We start from the raw sequence: 18,286 nt of genomic DNA on the forward strand, positions 1-18,286 counted from the left end.
CATGTATGAGCCTTGACTTCCTCATCCACATTGTAGAGTTAAAAACAGGGCCTACTTGATAGGATTAAATGAGACATTATCTACAAAGTCCTCAGCACTCAATGATTATAGCTCGTCTTATCATCATGGATAGCCTTTTCACCTTTCAGGTCAAAAGTCCTTTTCTGCAAGGGTCAACAGCCTATGGTCAGTTGTTCTGCTGCCATAGCCAGAACCTTTAACTCCTTTACCAAAGAAAGCTTAAGTGCCTATTACAACTGAGTCCAAGAGCAGGGGACAGCTCACTCCTTTGGGGGCTCCTCTGCTATCATGTTGCTGCTGACTACTGGTTCATCTTTTCTACTGGATGCCGACTCACGTAGCATTGATTAAAGGAGTCAGATTAAGTTCATTCCCATGTTGGTCCTGTTAGCCTCTGGGAGCACTTCTTCAGAAGCTTACGTATGATCACGGTACCAAAACGCAAGTTAAAATGCTTTCTCATCTCTCTGCATTAACTCTATCAGTACCTCCAAAGCCACTCTAAATAAACGCAATAAAAACAAAAAACTGAGTGCATTTTATGCCAAGAGAGTTTTTAGACCTAGAATGTCTTCTCCAAATCCCTCCTATGTAGACACTCCAGAGCCTCCAATGCCTGTAAGGAATCTGTGTTTGCTATTGATCAATTAGCAGAGATACTCCCTAGCATTGGATACATAGTCCCGCATCAGTATTCTGATGTGTGAAAAAGGACACATTCATTCAAGTGTTCATCAAATTAATGGAGTGCTATGGTATGCTAGGCATGGATTCAAAGATGAGTAATATATAGTGCTAGCCCTTCTAGAAACACACATTTCAGTGATGCAGAGGTATCTTAGAAATTCAATGGAGCAAACTTTGTGATACTCTTTACAGACAGCCCAAATCAGGAGCTTAACAAACATTACTTTCTTTACTGTTCAAAAAACACACTTCTTTCAGAAGCATCTGTTTCACTGGTATTCATACCATAGACTCATCAGGGTTTGAGCAGATCTGAAATGGTTTTAACCACACTATAACAGAAATTTCAAATCTCCAAAAACATGCCACCTATTTCTAAAACTTCTGCCTGAGTATTTTAAGAATCCAAACACCCAAGAAAGAGGTCAATGACACCCTACTAAACCTGGAGAACAAAAAATCTGAGTTAGAGAAACTGAGGAAAATTGACTTCAGAGACCTTTAGTTCTAAGTTGTGTCTTAGCATCCACATATATCAGTAGTGACCACTGGCTTTGAGAAGACTCCTGAGAAATGCTCTGTGTCATTCTCATTTCCTTTTAAACCCAATCTCACAGCCCCATTGGAGAAACCAGATGCCAGGAGGTGACTCATTGGCTCCAAGTCATCCAGAAAAATCAAAGGCCTGGCGTGAGGGCTGGAGAGCAGGTGAAGATAGAAGAACAGGGTTACTTCTCCTCTTTGCATGATTGTGTGGGCTCAGCAGCTAGACAGCTCTGCATAGTCTAGCTGTGTGACACTGAGTAAGTTATCTAAATTTCTAATTCTCAGTTTTCTCATTTCTAAAGTGGGGACAGTAACTATATCTTCTTCAAGGTGTTACTGGAAGGAGAGAAAGGCTGAGTATCTGCCTGCCATACACCCACTTATTCAGAGCTCTCATAAAATCCCTATAGGCTTGTCTGTCATTCTGTGTTCCCTATAATGGTACACTTACATCATCATCATCATCACTGCCATCATCATCTACATGCTCCAGACTCAAGATTCATTGAATGCCTTTTTGGGAGAAAGGAGAACCAAGCACAAAGAAAAAGGGAACTAAGTCTGAGTCTTTCTGAAGCAGATTAAAAAGCGTAATAGAATAGAACTAATAAAAGTGATCATTAATTGGGTATTTATTGTGTGACAGTCACAGAGCAAAACAATTCATCCACAAGTTCTCATTCGGACCTCTCACCAATGATGGCATGAGGAAGACGTTATTATGACTCCATTCTAGAGATGTGGAGACTGAGGCATGAAAAATGAACTCACCTATTTAATGTCACACAGCCAGAAGTGGCAGAGTTCTGAGTGCCAGCCACAACCTCCACAAAGGGAAAGTAACAGCATACCTCCTTCCTTCACCCAAACCAGACCCTTCACATGCAGGACAGGCTAGGAAACTTGCCAAAAGTCTGCTAAGTCAAGGAAACCTCATTTTCTGATAGTTGGTTTTTTTTTTCATATAGACTATAGTTCTCCTCTCTCCTTTTCCTCACAAAGCATCCTCACCATTTTCTCAGAAGATAAAGATAGTAACTACTAAAAAAAAAAAAAAAAAAAAAAAAAGTTAGATAAGTAAACTGTAAAAGAATGTGGCATTATTTTAATTATTTTCCTTTGCGTTTATGGGCACAATCTTGACCTGGGAATAACCCTACATAACTAAAATACCCTTGCCCGTTTTTTTTATTATTATTATTGTATCAAAGACTGTAGATGATGATCTTTTTCAACAAAAGAAAGGCACTTAGAAGGAGCCAGCTGCCTGTCTGTCAGCAGCCTGACGGAATTGCAGAAGCCCAGTTACAGACAGTGAGTGTGGTAGACCATGAAGACAATATCTTGACTCATTGATGTGAGGCCACAGGCAGAGGAGTTCCACGGGGGGAAAAGGTGCAGGCCAGGTTTGCCTTAGATAGACAACAAAATCTGACGCATAGCCAAAGGTGCCTAACCCTGGCAGAGGACGTTCCACAAAGAGGCCTCTGTCACAGCGTAGCTGCGCACCTCACAGAAGGCTGCCTCCTTCAGAAGAGACAAGCTTATGTTGCTGGCAACTGCCAAAGGGAGAAAGGATGTTTGTCCTTAAGCTGAAATTGAAACAAGTGTCCATTCTCTGCTCTGAGGTTCACTCAGGAAAGACACTGGGATCTTCTTTACACACATGTGGAGAAGAAAGGGGAGCACAAAGACGATAGGATGTTTGTCCCAAGCTCACACAGCAGTCAGAGTCAGGGAGACAATAAAAATACAGCTGTCTCTGACTCCCAGAATACTGGAATGTTTGCAAGATAACTAGGCAGAGTTTGCCACCTATTTCATTTCTGTGAGTTTAAAATAGAAAAGCCCTCACCTAAAACATTGTAAATCAACTATACTTCAATAAAAACATTAAAATTGTTGAAAAATGGCTTTCATAAGGAGAAAAAAAATCCAAATTTTGACATGGACTCCATCCCAATAGTATAAACATCAAATCTATTTTTCATATTTAAATTAAAATTTAAATAAGTTTTAATTTAAATATTTAAATCCCCTATATGGATTACCATGTGAAAGATAGAGGTACTATTGCATGATGTAAGTAATTGTAATAATTATCTCAATATGATACTTTCTTATTTATCTTATGATCTGATCCTTCTGGTGTCTGTCTAGCCTACTATGTATCTTCAGTGTAACAGTTTTAACAAGCCATTTATTATCATATAATCACTCATAATAAATATTCACTGAGTACTTAATATGCACCAATACTGCAATGGATACCAATCTTCTCTCACTCCGCTCTGAAATTTCTTGAAATCAAAAGTCTTCAAGGTGACTTAAATTGTATGATAGAAAAATCTAAAAAATTATATGATTCCTACAGAGGCCCAAATGGCTAGTCACTGTCCTTCAAAAGTGGTGTTGTGGCTTTGAGGTGAAAAGTAATCCCATAGTTATGGCCACTAGAGTGAGTGAGAAACCTGAAGCATCCCTTAAAGGGTCTTGTTCCAGGCCCTGAATTTTGAGTTTCAATGGCTAAGAGCCATCAAACTTTCAAACTGGAGATCAAGTGGCAATGCCTTCAAAGTACAAAACACAGAAGAGGAGAATTCCAGCATTTTTAACAGTTCTCTAAGAGCTAATTCGATCATAAAATAAATATATCAAAAAGGCATGTTCCTTCTTAATCATTAAATCTACTCAAACAGCCTGAGGTTTTAAAACTTGACTGAAAGATCGTACAAATAGAAAGTAGAGTGGTTGGTGCCACAGGTTGGGGGGAGAGAGAAATGGGTAGTTGTTGTTTAATCGGTGTAGACTTTCAGTTTTCCAAGATGGAAAGTTCAAAGATTGGTTTGAACTTGCACAACAATGTGAATGTACTTAATGCTACTGAATTATACACTTGAAAATGGTTAAGATGTGTAAAGTTTATGTTATGTGTATTTTACCACAATTTTTTTTTAATGTTAAGTAAAATTTTTCTTTAGTTTTTATCGGGGTATAGTTGATTTACAACATTGTGTTAGTTTCAGGTGTACGGCAAAGTGAATCTGTTGTACATATAAGAACTTTTTTTAGATTCTTTTCCCATAAAGGCCATTACAGAGTGTTGAGTAGAGTTCCCCTTGCTATACAGCAGGTTATTTTACCACAATTTAGTTTTTAAAAACTGGCTGACAGAGAAAGAGAGAAAGTATTAATTCCAGATGAAGGTCAGAAATTACATTCGAATGCCTGTTTTTATTTTTTTTTCCAAAAGGTTTAGATATTCAATTGGGTTTTTAAAGTTTAGAGTATTTTCCAGAAACTAGTCCCTTCAAGCTTCCTAGCAAATTAGATATTTGTTATAATACCTTGAATAGTAACACTACTGAGTATATTACTACTGGAATAACACAGTTTCTATTTTTCACTTAGTTCTACTGGACCAGAGCCTTCCTAGACATTGTCCTGCTGACCAAGTTCCTCTCCCTTCTATAACTCTGATGTACTCTAGAGAAAGGCACCAGGGTTAGAGAGTTACCATCATAATCCTTTGTTTTGTTATATCACTTCACCCTTTACAATGTAACTTTACATACAATTTCTTTACATCATAACACATCTGCAACAGGAAGACAGAGGGAAGGGTAACTCTTTTTAAACCTGCTGCATGCTAGCTATTGTTGTAACCACTCTACACATGCTCTTTCATCCTCACAAGAGGCCTATGAAGTAGATATTACTACAGATGATTAAAACTAAGGCACTGGGGTTAAGAAACTTGCTAAAGTCTTAGAATTAGAAAAGTGTGGCCCCAGAATTCACACCCAGAAGTCTGACTCACATATATTCTAACTCCTCTACATGATACCACTGCTGATGAGAGTAAATGAAAAGCTAGGTAGAAAAGAATTTCATAGACCTGGCAATTATATTAGACCAAACTGCACGCAAAATAAAACAAAAAACAAGAAATGGCCTCAACTTCTGGTAGTGATTAAAAATGAGGCTTATGAAGATCTCATCCTAGGTGCAGGAGCATAAACTCTGCCTTTCTCTTGCTGTTTCCATGTGCTTGCACAGGTAACGTTGTCTCAGTCCCTGGTTTTTCGCAGGAATCTTTTTAAGCCATGTGTGGCGGTTAATTTAAACTAAACAATGTAAACATCAATCCATACAACCACATGCATGTAAACCTGCATACTCTACAAAACACTGAAGGCAACAAAATAGATGAGAACACCATTGTCAACCCCACTCTCCCATGTAGTGGAACCCCCTCCCATCCCTTGCAGTACCTCATGATTATATGACATCTGGCCATCTGACATGTGGACCTGGTAATCATTCCAGCAACAGTCTGGATATTAAATAGGAAAAAAATCTGATTTCTTTTTAGTTGATTTAATATATAAAGGTATGCTAGATAGAGTAAAAAAAGTAAAATCCCTTCCAATACAAAAATCAAAAACCAAAGAAATGCTGAATAAAATATAATTGCCCCCCACTGAAATGCAAAACTTGGCTTGAAAGAAAATAAGAAAAAGGTCAGGAGCAAAAGGGAAGAAGATGCTGGAAACTAGGTGATAAGTGGCTGCTACAGCCAATGTGTGTATCTTTGCCAATCTTGGTAACAAAGAGCCTTGCTTTTGACCACCACACAGGAGCCAGGAGGAGAAAGTCGAAGTTGGAACTGAGACCCTGACATAAAGTCCAGGTTGTATCAGGGCTATGCATTCAGTGGAGGACTGGAATAGAAAAAAATGAAAATAAAATTTGCTTGCTGACAAATAGAGATGATAAGAAAATTTGTCTGTCTTAGTCTGGACTCGGGAAGTGGGGGGGAAACATCTCTCTAAGCACATGTAACCCCATGCTTGCCCTCACAAGGATTTAAGATTTGAACTTGTACCACCGAAGTGGTTTAGGAAAAAAATAGGCAAAACGTTAACTTAAAGTACTCCAAGATTCGTAGCCACCTAGGACACCAGTTAGAAGCAAACCTGAATCAACTCTGGAGAGAAATGTCATCAATCTAAGCTCAAGAGATTCCCAAAGATAAAGCACCACAGAACATGGATTCAAAAGTACATAATTATTTAAACTGTCATGAATGAGAATCAGCAGAGACAACTGCCAGCAGAATTAGAGCCCTAGGAATTATCAGATATGTACGTAACACAAAATAATGTTTAAATAAACTAAAATGGAATAAAAATATTAACAAGGAAAAATAACCATTGAAAATTTTCAGAAGAAAAAAAACTAAAAAAGAATTAAAAAGAAATTCTGTGGGTGGGTTAAACCACAGATTAGGCACAGCTGAAAAGAGAATTACTAAACTAGAAGTTACAACTGAAGAAGTTACCTATAATGCATAATAGAGAGACAAAGGAAGGGAAAGTATGAGAGGTTAAGAGATACAGAGTTGAACTAGGCCAAACATTTCAGGGGGTGGATAAGAGTGATTGTTCAGTTTTGTTTCAAGATTGCTTTTACATCGGTTTGCTCCTAAAGCAGTAAATAAGGAAATAAAAGTGATACAGTTAAAGGGAAATGAAGTGATTGTCATTGTTACCTCCCTTGTAAGTTTCAGAAGCACATCCAGAATGTGGTGCTCTTAATAGCACTGTGGAATGAGATACCCAACAGTTTGCAGAAGCCTAGAACTGATCCTAAAAGATCAAACTATTTCCAAGTAACAACTTATATCCAAGAACAAAGCTCAACTGCCCTTTCCGGGATATTTACATTTCTCAAGAGACAGGACTCATTTGTTGACCTTCAGGAATGAATCTCTTGGTGGAAATATTTCATGTCTGGATGGAGCTAGAGAGATGCATGTGGCTCCCCTCAAATTACACCATATAATCCACACCTCACCTCACCTCCTCGTGATCCCAGCCCGTTTACCCAGACCCACAAATGGATCCTGGTCGAACTTCACGAAGAGTTGTGAAGAAAGAGGACAGCACGGGTGTGGTCAGAGCTGGGTTTGATGTATGGAGGGTATCTGTGTTGTTTATTCTCCAAAATCAAAGTCAAAAAATCATATTAATTACTTTTAAAAAAAGCACAAAGCTCAAGAACATTTATAGAGATATACAGAACTCTACAATGTAAAATTGAAAACGCAGCATGCACAGTGAAAAGGAAGACATAAAATTGTCTTTGTTCACAGACAATATGATTATCTGTGTAGAAAATCCAATGATAGCTACAAAATTATCTAGTAGAGGGCTTCCCTGGTGGTGCAGTGTTTGAGAGTCTGCCTGCCGATGCAGGGGACACAGGTTCGTGCCCCGGTCCGGCAAGATCCCACATGCTGCAGAGCGGCTAGGCCTGTGAGCCATGGCCGCTGAGCCTGCGCGTCCAGAGCCTGTGCTCCGCAACGGGAGAGGCCACAGCAGTGAGAGGCCCGCATACCACACACACACACACAAATTATCTAGTAGAACTTGTGAGTTTAGCATAGTGGAAAGATACAAGTTTATTATTTTTTAAGTTGCATTTTAATGTACTAGCAATGAATAACTGAAAAGTAAAATGTTTTAAAATACCATTTACAATTGTATCAAAAAACATTAAATTCTTAGGAAGTAATCTGACAAAGTACATGCAAGACCTATACTTCAAAAACTATAAAACATTGCTAAGGGAAATTAAAGGAGACCTAAATAAGTGGAGAAATAGACATTTATGAATCAAAAGACTCCATAATATTAAGATGTCAATTTTCCCCAAATTAATATACAGATTCAACACAATCCCAACAAAATCCCAAAGGGCTTTTTTGTTGAGGTTAACAAGATGATTCTAAAACTCATGTGGAAATGCAAAGGACTTACAAGAGGCAGAATAACTTTGAGAAACAACAAAAATGAAGGACTTTCACCACCTTACTTCTCAACTTATTATGAAACAACAGAGAGCAAGAGAGTACAGTATTGGTGCCAAGACAGACAAACAGATCAATGGAACATAATAGAGATTCCAGAAATAGGACCACACATATATGGTCAAGTGATTTTAGACAAAGATGCAAAGGTAAATTCAATGGAGAAAGGATAATCTTTTCAACAAATGGTGCTTGAATGATTTGATATCCATATCCAAAAAAAGTCTGAACTTTGACACATTCCTTGTACTATATACAAAAATTAACTCCAAATGTATCATAGACTTAAATATAAACAAGATAATAAAACTTCTAGAAGAAAACATAGGAGAAAATCTCTGTGACATTGGTTAGGCAAAAATTCCTCAGAAACATCTAAAGAACATTCCATTAAAAAAAATAAAAAGGTAAACTGGACTGCATCAAGTTAAGAACTTCTGCTCTTTGAAAGACATAGAAAACAAAACGATAAGCCACAGACTGGGAGAAAATACTGGAAAATCACATATCTGATAAAATTCTTGCATCCAGAATAGATCAAGAACTCACAAAACTCAATAACAAGAAAGCAAATAACCCACTTTTTTTTAAAAGCAAAAAGGATTTAAACACACATGTCACCAAGGAAGATGACAAATAGCCACCTGAAAAAATGCTCACCATCATCAGCAATTAGGAAAAATGCAAATTAAAACCATAATTTGGTGGCACTGTTCACATATTAGGATTTTTAAAATTAAAAAGATTGACCATCCCAAGTGCTGAGGAAAATGTAGAGAAAGTGGAACCCTCATACACAACTAGTGGGAATGTTAAATGACAAAACCACTTTCAAAAAGGGTTTAGCAGTTTCTTAAAACTGTTTTCTTTTTAAATTTAACCATACAGCTTTCCTTCAATTCCAGTCCTAGGTATGTAACTAAGAGAAATAAAAGTTTATGTCCATACAAAGACTTGTACATAAATGTTCACAGCGGTTTTTGTTTGTAATAACCACAACACAGAAACAACCCACAACTCCACTAACAGGTAAATGGACAAACTGCGATATAACCATACAAGGGAATGACATTCAGCTATAAGAAGGAATAACTGGGCTTCCCTGGTGGCGCAGTGGTTGAGAGTCCGCCTGCCGATGCAGGGCAGGGGACACGGGTTCGTGCCCCGGTCTGGGAAGATCCCACATGCCGTGGAGCGGCTAGGCCTGTGAGCCATGGCCGCTGAGCCTGTGCGTCCAGAGCCTGTGCTCCACAACGGGAGAGGCCACAACAGTGAGAGGTCCACGTACCGCAAAAAAAAAAAAAAAAAAGAAAAAAGAAAGAAGGAATAACTATTATTGGTACACACAACAACATGGCTGAATCTCAAAATAATTTTGCTGTTGAAAGCAGACAGATAAAGAGTTCAAACTGTTAGATTCCATTTACATAAAAGTCTACAAAATACAAACTAATGTATGGAGAGAAAGTAGACCAGGGCTTCCCTGGTGGCACAGTGGTTGAGAATCTGCCTGCTAATGCGGGGGACACGAGTTTGAGCCCTGGTCTGGGAGGATCCCACATGCCACGGAGCAACTAGGTCTGTGAGCCACAACTACTGAGCCTGCACATCTGGAGCCTGTGTTCCGCAACAAGAGAGGCCGCAATAGTGAGAGGCCCGCGGACCGCAATGAAGAGTGGCCCCCGCTTGCCACAACTGGAGAAAGCCCTCGCACAGAAATAAAGACCCAACACAGCAAAAATAAATAAATAAACAAACTCCTACCCCCAACATCTTCTTTAAAAAGAAAGAAAGAAAGAAAGTAGACCAGCGATGGCCTTGTTGTGGGGAGAAGTCAGAGGGAGGAGGTACAATAGAGCAAGAGGAAACTTTGAGGGTGACAGATATTATCTTTGTAAAAGGATTTTTTAAATCATGACAGCAAGACCCCAGATTCCCTTGGCTTTGACCCTTAATGCCTCTCCTTTCCCTCCCCCTCACTTTTATTTGCTACTCCTCCCTTCCCCCAAACATTGACTAACAAAGCATAAGGATTACAAAAAATAGCTCTGTGGAGAACTGTTCTGACAGTTATCTGGATAAGATTGCACTGTCCTGAGCAAGAAGCACCAAGAAGGGAATAATCTCTGATGATTCCAGCTGTGAGATTCACAACAGTTAAAAACTAAGACTTCTATCTGAGCCACAGCACAAGGACATGTATCCCTCTCTTCTGCTCACTCCATAAATCCCAGCCCTGCTTTGAGCAGGACTTACTTGGTTACTTGGTCTTCAGAGGCTCCCTGATGCATGTCAGCTGAGCCTTTAATATTTATTTCAGTCACTTAAACATCTAACATCTTGTTTGTGGTGAGGCTGTATACATATGTGAAACATATTAAATGATGTAGTTTAAATATGTGTGATTTACTATATGTTAATTATACCTCAGTAAAGCTGGGGTTTTTTTAAGCCTTACTTTGAAAAGGGAAACCAGGCAAAAGCATCCAAATCTGAGAATGGCAAACAGACAAGCACTGGAGGCACCAGAATATTTCACAAACACTTTCTTGTGTCCTATTCTGTAAGTGATCTTTCCTCCATTCCCTCTTGGGCAGTGTTTACCCAGTGAAAACCCATATATACATGTAACATGCAAATGCAGTTTTCTCCCTTTTTGGCTTCATTAGCCTTTATTCTGTCAGCTTTGTTTGTTTAGTCCCCTCAAGGTCTATAGGAATTGGCATCTCATCACTACACTGAAAAAAACAAGACTATACTATGGTTTCCCTTTAGATCAAATAAATCTTTCACCTTCTACTTAAAAAAAAAAAACTATTCCCAGAATTTCTACATGAAATCATGTTTATTGTTTTTCAAAGAACAAACGTATCACAGACCTAGAAAAATACAGTATGCGAAGTCATGGGCATATACTCCCAACCCTCACCTTCTCTTGATAGTTTGAGCTATGTTTTCTAATTTTGCAAATACAAACACCAAAGTGCACTGCTTTGCCTTTGGATAAAAGCAAAATAAACAAATCTTCAGCCTTCTGCAACCCGTGAGTTCGTTATGACACTGCGACAAGAGAAAAAGGAAAAAGACAGGGGCAAGTTCTGCCTGCCATGCCTTGATTCAATGCTTTTTTGTATTTTCCCCACCATAAGCAGAGTAATTAACTTGCAGCCAGCCAAGTAACGAATAGTACATGCTAACACTGTTTCCTATGGAATGGAGGAAGGCTCCAACGATGCTGTTACAGGATACCTTGTTGAATTAATAGGAAAAAATAAACAGGAGAGAGAGATCCTGGGTTTTGTTTTAAGGTGTTTTTTTTTTTTTTTTAGATTGGCCATTTGAGGTTTTCCCAGCCTCAAGTTTGGGGGTGCCTCAGTGGTCCAGTAATGCCTCTGCTTACATAGAGAAATAAGTGAGTAGAAGCTAGAGGAAGAAAGTAGCATTGAAATGGGGCTGGTGACCACAGCAGGCACCAAATGTGCTGGTACAATGACTCAGGTCTTGATACCTACCTAAGCAATCCTATCCACCTGTTCCTAGGAAGTGCTTGCCAATTCCTGGTTGTATGACGATGATGCAGTCATAGTATTACCCTATGGAAACTGCATTTACAGTAAGACTGAATGAAGTGCAGAGGCTTCCACGTTGCAAAAACCAGGCTGTCATGTTATCCTCTACAAGGTCCTCTGGTTACTTCCATCCTTGAACTATGAGCCCTAAGTCTTCCCAGAAAAAAAAGGTGAAATAGAACATAACCACAAATTGATTTCACTGGTTCTTAAATAAGCTACTGGTTCCATATAATGTGAGGGGCAAATGCTAATCACAATACAAGCTATCTGACAACTCTTGGAAGCAACATCAGGCTAATTTTAAATATGACTGGTCCCTGTGTCCTTTCACCCACAGTGGTGGTTTGGACATTGACTGTGACCAGAGGAAGTTCTGGTCTGGAGGCCTAGCACACATGAGCACGCTGAAGTCAGTTTCCTTGTGGGAAATAAAATCTCTCAGACACACTATTTCCTGTTGACACCTCTTAATTTGGATATGTGATGTTAAAGTCTTAATTTGCATTTGAGATGTTAATGAAATATTCTTTACAATTGCTGAAAAAAAATTTTCATGCTATACGCCCCTTCTGATTTCAGAGGAATCAGAATACTAAAGTCTTATATCTGCCATTCCTGTTATTCTTTAGAAATCTCTTTACCCGGGCTTCCCTGGTGGCACAGAGGTTGAGAGTCCGCCTGCCGATGCAGGGGACACAGGTTCGTGCCCTGGTCCGGGAAGATCCCACATGCCACGGAGCAGCTGGGCCCGTGAGCCATGGCCACTGAGCCTGCGCGCCTGGAGCCTGTGCTCCGCAACGGGAAAGGCCACAACAGTGAGAGGCCCGCGTACCGCAAAAAAAAAAAAAAAAAAATTCTCCTTACCCTCCTTTAGCAGTTAATCTCCATTACTAGGTAAACATTCTTCTTATTAAATTTTCCACATTTAAATTATTTGTACGGTTTGTGTCTCCTGATAGAGCACTCTATATTCCTAAGGGGTACATGAATGACACTTCCTGGAGTTGTGCAGTGTGCAACCTGCCCAACTATACGTGATGGCTCAGCACAGCAACCCACACATTCTACTGCAGTACTCTTCACTTAACCTGTCAGTCACCTCCACTGAACTGCAGGCTACACTATGGCAGGGAGTAAGGAAGGTAGTAGAGCAGGCTGTTAAAGGCAGAGCTCCATAACCAAATTGCTGGGTTCCCACTGTGGTCCCAACACTTAAAGGCAATGGTCTGAAAATGCAGGAAATTGAACTTTCCTCATAGAGCTGGCTGCGAGGATTAGCAGAGAAAAAACAAATAGAAACCATTAAGCATTGTGCCTGGAATAGAGTACATGGTCAGTAAAAAGTAGCTGCTTTTACTACCTTATTCAAATGTATATTCCCAGCATTTTGAACCGTGGCTAGAACCTACTAGCTGCTGTGACTATTTAATAAGTGAACTCATGTCTTTTAATAAACAAACAAGCTTTGCCTCTAAGATAAAAGACAAAAATTATTGTAGAAAGATGCTTTATTTCTCAATTGTTGGAAAGCTAGTGGCTCAGGAAATCATGGGAGAATAGAAAAAGACTAGAAAATGAAAAAGTATATAGGAAAGGACATGAGACAGTGGGCTATTCAGAGAGAGGAAACGAACCAAACACGGGAAATGAAAACCAAACCAAAAAATATTTAAAAAAAAATAAATGTGAGGAGAAGCTGAAGATGGAAAAATGAAAATTAGGGGGGAAAAGGGAATTTAGCTTTATATAAACCATCTCGAGACTCTGTCATAATCCATGAGAACACTCAATCGCCCGCTCTTTGCATCATCTGAGCCTGCAGCTGGTTTGGGCTTCATTTGCTTCTTTCTCCTATTTTTCTTCCCTCTTTATCCTGCTCGCTTGGTAGGGGCACTGGAAATTCAACTCTGCGAGAACCACTCTAGCAGGGTACCATCATCCCAAGACCTCTGGACTTTTCGCTCAGCCACTGGCCCCTGCAGCACACTGGGAACTTCATTTCTGCTCACCTATTTTTATGGGCTTCATGTCCAATGGCCGATTCTAAGGTTTGCCTGCTTTGTTTTGTTTGTTAGAAAAACAGGGAGAAAACAAAATCTCTGCATTGTGAGAAGCCTGCACTAAAAGGGATCACCTCCACTGGGGAATTTCCCTGTCTCAAAGTGAAACTGGGTTAATTGGGAAGGGTATGGAGAAATACTGGAGCCCAATTAACAAAATCTAAAGTCTCCCAATTAACAAGATAATTGTTAAATGGCTTTGGGGCAGCACTTAGAGCTTTAAAAAAGAAACCACTTGTTCCTGGCTTTGTCAGAGAGTGGTTTAAAATCCTTCCCGTACCATTAAAGGAGCCTAAAAGTACAGAGAGAGATTTCAAGAAGTTTGCATAGATTACATGTGGGAAGCCCTAAGTGGATGCCATGCATCCTGAGAAGCCCAAGCAGAAACATTTCTCGCTGGTTGGACTTTTTGCCGAGGACATCACCAGTGTCAAAACCTCCGCCTAAGAGCAGGCCTTAAAATACAGAGAACACACCTGGCCACCCATCCTGGCTTTCTGTCTGCGGACTTTGATCCTTATCTGTACTCCAATTATTATCTCTTTATTAATAGGCCGTTCCCTTTTGGCTCTCTGCCGTTTTGATTGCATTTGTTACCCCTCTGATGAGTTTTAAATCAAGATACAATCTGCATGAAAGGCCAAAAAGGAGAGAGTGGGAGACAGAAGGCTTCCCGGGGCTGATCCCCTGTAGGAGGGAGGCCCGTGGCTCATCCTCTGCGTAGGAATGGAGCTGCTCTAGGAGATCAAGAAGCCCTGCGTGGGGGAAAAACCCACAAACAGCTGAGAAGAAGGTGCGGTCCCTGGGAGCATAACCACCTCCGTCACGAAGAAGACACTTTGCTCCAACGGAGAGCTCAGTCCTTGTCATGACAGAGCCAGCCGCCATCTGCCTCCTCCCTGTCCCCGTACAGCCTGTACCCTCCCTGCGAGCAGGCAGGGCGTGGAGCCGGCTGTTCCCACCCTGTGAAAACGGCAGACGGAACGCCTTCGGTGCGAACGCGGAGTGCCTGCGGCCACGCTGGTCCTCGGCCGCCCTGCTTTACCGCCGTGCCGTGTGCGCCTCCCACCAGCACCCGGACTGGGCCCCCAGCGCGCATCTCCTTACAGGGCCTCCCTCTCCACTACAGGGATTTTCCTTCTTGCGCGATGTTGTGTCCTTCCTGAAACAAGTTTCTGGTTTTGTTTTGGTTTGGTTTGGTTTTTTGTTCTATGTGGGTTTTTTTTAAATAAGATTTTGGTTTTTTTTTTAATTGAAGTATGCTAATTTGCCAGAAGGGGAGTGAAAAACTAAGCCGTGGGTGCTGAGGCCTCCCACCAAGCAGCGCTGGGAGCTACCCCTAGCAGGGAGCATCTTCTGAGGTCTGAATTCAAAATATCACTGTGGTGTCTGAAGTCAGCCATCCAGGTACATGCTGAGTTTCTTCAACAAAGTGCTGAGAGGTGATCAGGCATGAAGCCCAGCTTCTTGTTATCCTCATCCCTTTGAATTACTGGCAAAGTTTTTGGAATGCAAAGGATAATTTCTGCTATTTGGGCTGAAAAGACTTTAACCAAATATAAACTGTCTACTGTTAATTGTACTTTTTTTTTTTTAATTCTGCCATGTGGTCCCTGACACCCTGCAAGAAAAAGACTGAGGTTTCTTCTCTCAAATGAATGGGATAATTGGTGATTAGACAAGATCATGAACCTGTCCCAACCCCAAAATGGCCTAACACTTCCACTTGGGCCTGTTTGATGTTTGTTTTCTTATATCCTCTTCCCCAGTGTTTTACCCCTACAGGACTGGGAATTATGAACACTTGTTGAGTATTCACATATTTGCTTTCAAATCTAAAGAGTAGTACTCTAAAGTTCCCACACATTGTAGAAAAAGCTCAGAAGTTGAAACTCATCAAAATACCGTGGCTAATTTGCTTTAAAAATCACGCCTCCCCAGAAGATGACAGCCTGGTATTTTCTATTGAAACCTATCTGAACACTTCAGTCTGTCTTTTAGGGAGGGAATTTCCTATAGATGAATCTAGCAGAGCCTCAAGTCTCATGATGATCCTTGACGGAATTTGAATTGGTGGCTTTTTCCCATGGAGTACAAAAGAAACCTGACCCAGGCTTTGGTCCTCATGTCTTGTCTATATCAATGACAGCAGCAGCAAACCGCGGCTCAGCTGCTCAAGTGCAGTGACTGGCACGGCTGTCGGAAAGTAATAGGAGAAGTGTCAGGGAAGACCGGGGGTAGCAGAGGCGAGAATGAGGCCGAGTGTGATCCCCCGGCCCCACCAAGATTAAATGTGCAAGTGTCTTTCTTCTCTAATTAGACATTTATATCGTTCACTTTCCAACCTTAAGAAACAGCCAAGGAGAGTCTGAGTGTGCCAGTTTTACTACTGACCTTTCACAGCTTTGCCAAGAAAAGAGCCTTCTTGGGGTAGGGGTGGAAGGGAGGGAAAGACCTATCCTTCCCAAGGCAAGCACAGCCAGCCAGTCCTTCCCAAGGGCCCAGTGTCACAGGCGGAGACTCTGGGAGGGAAGGATGGTCTGTTGAATGTTTGCATCTTAAATCCAAAAAATTTATCCCATATGCTACAGGCAGCCTCAGATCACGGAAGCATTTCCCTGTGGTTTCTGAATGGAACAGCTTGTCTCTTCTTGCTGCTTTACAAGCATAAAGAAGAGGAAATATATACTCAAGTTTGGGGATAAGTTACAGACACATGCTTAGTGCTTCACATCCTGTGACTGTAAACATTCATGCTGCCTTCTCTCCCCCCTCTCTCTGACTTTTGGGAGATTCTGAGCATTCCTGAGGACACAGTGATCTTTAACAATGTGTATGTTTTACTCAATCTATGTCTAACCCTTGCTCTCAAAAACATACCGGTTGCTGTAATGCAATGTAACAGTAGTAGAGACTTAGTGTGATATTGTGGAAGCAGCAGAGGCCAGACAGAGCAGAGACCTTTGTTCCAGGGCTGGTTCCACTACTCACTGGTTATTTGGCCTCAATTAGAGCACCTCACTTCTCTGGGCTTTGATTTTCTACTATCCAAAATGAGATGGGAAGCAGGGTAGGCAGGCCACCCCAGCTAGCAACATAGCAAATGTAGGCTTCTATCAATTATTGATATGATTTATTCATGCCCTCCAGCCATTTATATATACCCCAAAACACACCCATACACACACATGTAAATATATTTTTAAGAAATTTTAAAAGTAAGAATAATTCTTAAATAAAGGCAGGTCTAGTATCAATCATGTTAATAACAACACCACCTTAAGATGATATATAGTGGATGGAGCCTTGAACAATATGGGGGTTTGGGGCGCCAACCTTCCTTCCAGTCAAAAATCCTCATTAGGGCTTCCCTGGTGGCACAGTGGTTGAGAGTCCGCCTGCTGATGCAGGGGACGCGGGTTCGTGCCCTGGTCCCGGAGGGTCCCACGTGCCGCGGAGCAGCTGGGCCCGTGAGCCATGGCCGCTGAGCCTGCGCGTCCGGAGCCTGTGCTCCGCAACGGGAGAGGCCACAGCAGAGAGAGGCCCGCGTACCACAAAAAAAAAAAAAAAAAAACCTCATTAACTTAGAGTCAGCCCTCCATCTCCACAGTTTCTCCATATTCACAGATTCAACCAACCTGGATGCTATATTACTGAAGTATTTATTATACTATTGAAAAAAACCAGCATATAAGTGGACCTGTGCAGTTCAAACCTGTGTTGTTCATGGATCAACTGTGATTCTTTCCCCAAAAATGCTATCTATTCTACTCTGTTCTTTTTTTTATATATAAATTTTCTTATTTCTTTTTTTTATTTTTGGCTGTGTTGGGTCTTCATTGCTGCGCACTGGCTTTCTCTAATTGCAGCGAGCCGGGGCTACTCTTCGTTGTGGTGCACGGGCTTCTCATTGCGGTGGCTTCTCTTGTTGCAGAGCACGGGCTCCAGCCACGCGGGCTTCAGTAGTTGTGGCACTTAGGTTTGTTAGTTGTGGCTCACGGGCTCTAGAGCACAGGCTCAGTAGTTGTGGCGCACGGGCTTAGTTACTCCGTGGCATGTGGGATCTTCCCGGGCCAGGGCTCGAACCTGTATCCCCTGAATTGGCAGGCGGGTTCTTAACCATTGTGCCACCAGGGAAGCCCTACTCTGTTCTTTTGATTGCTCATGCCAAAACCTGGGAACAAACTTTGACTCTTTTCTCTCCCATCCCATAGTCCCTCGATCACCAAATCCTGCCTGCTTCACTGTGAAATAGACCTTGACTCAGAACACCCCTCTTTTGGTCTCCTCAGTATTTCCCTATCTTCACCCTCCACCGACTCCATCCTCAGCATGATGGCCAGTATCTCTTCTAGAACATAAGACAGATCATATGTCACTTCTGATCCTGTGCCTATAGAGGTTTCCTTCTCACTCAGAGTTAAGCCCACACTCCTGCATGTTTCATGACCTAACAGCCTAGGAGCTCTGACTTGGTCCCCCACCCTCTGACTCTTCCTGCTTTCCCCTGCTATCCCTGCGGCAGC

The sequence above is a fragment of the Mesoplodon bidens genome, assembly GCF_964165515.1.
Source record: "Mesoplodon bidens genome assembly, chromosome: 4".
NCBI classification, from domain to species: Eukaryota; Metazoa; Chordata; class Mammalia; order Artiodactyla; family Ziphiidae; genus Mesoplodon; species Mesoplodon bidens.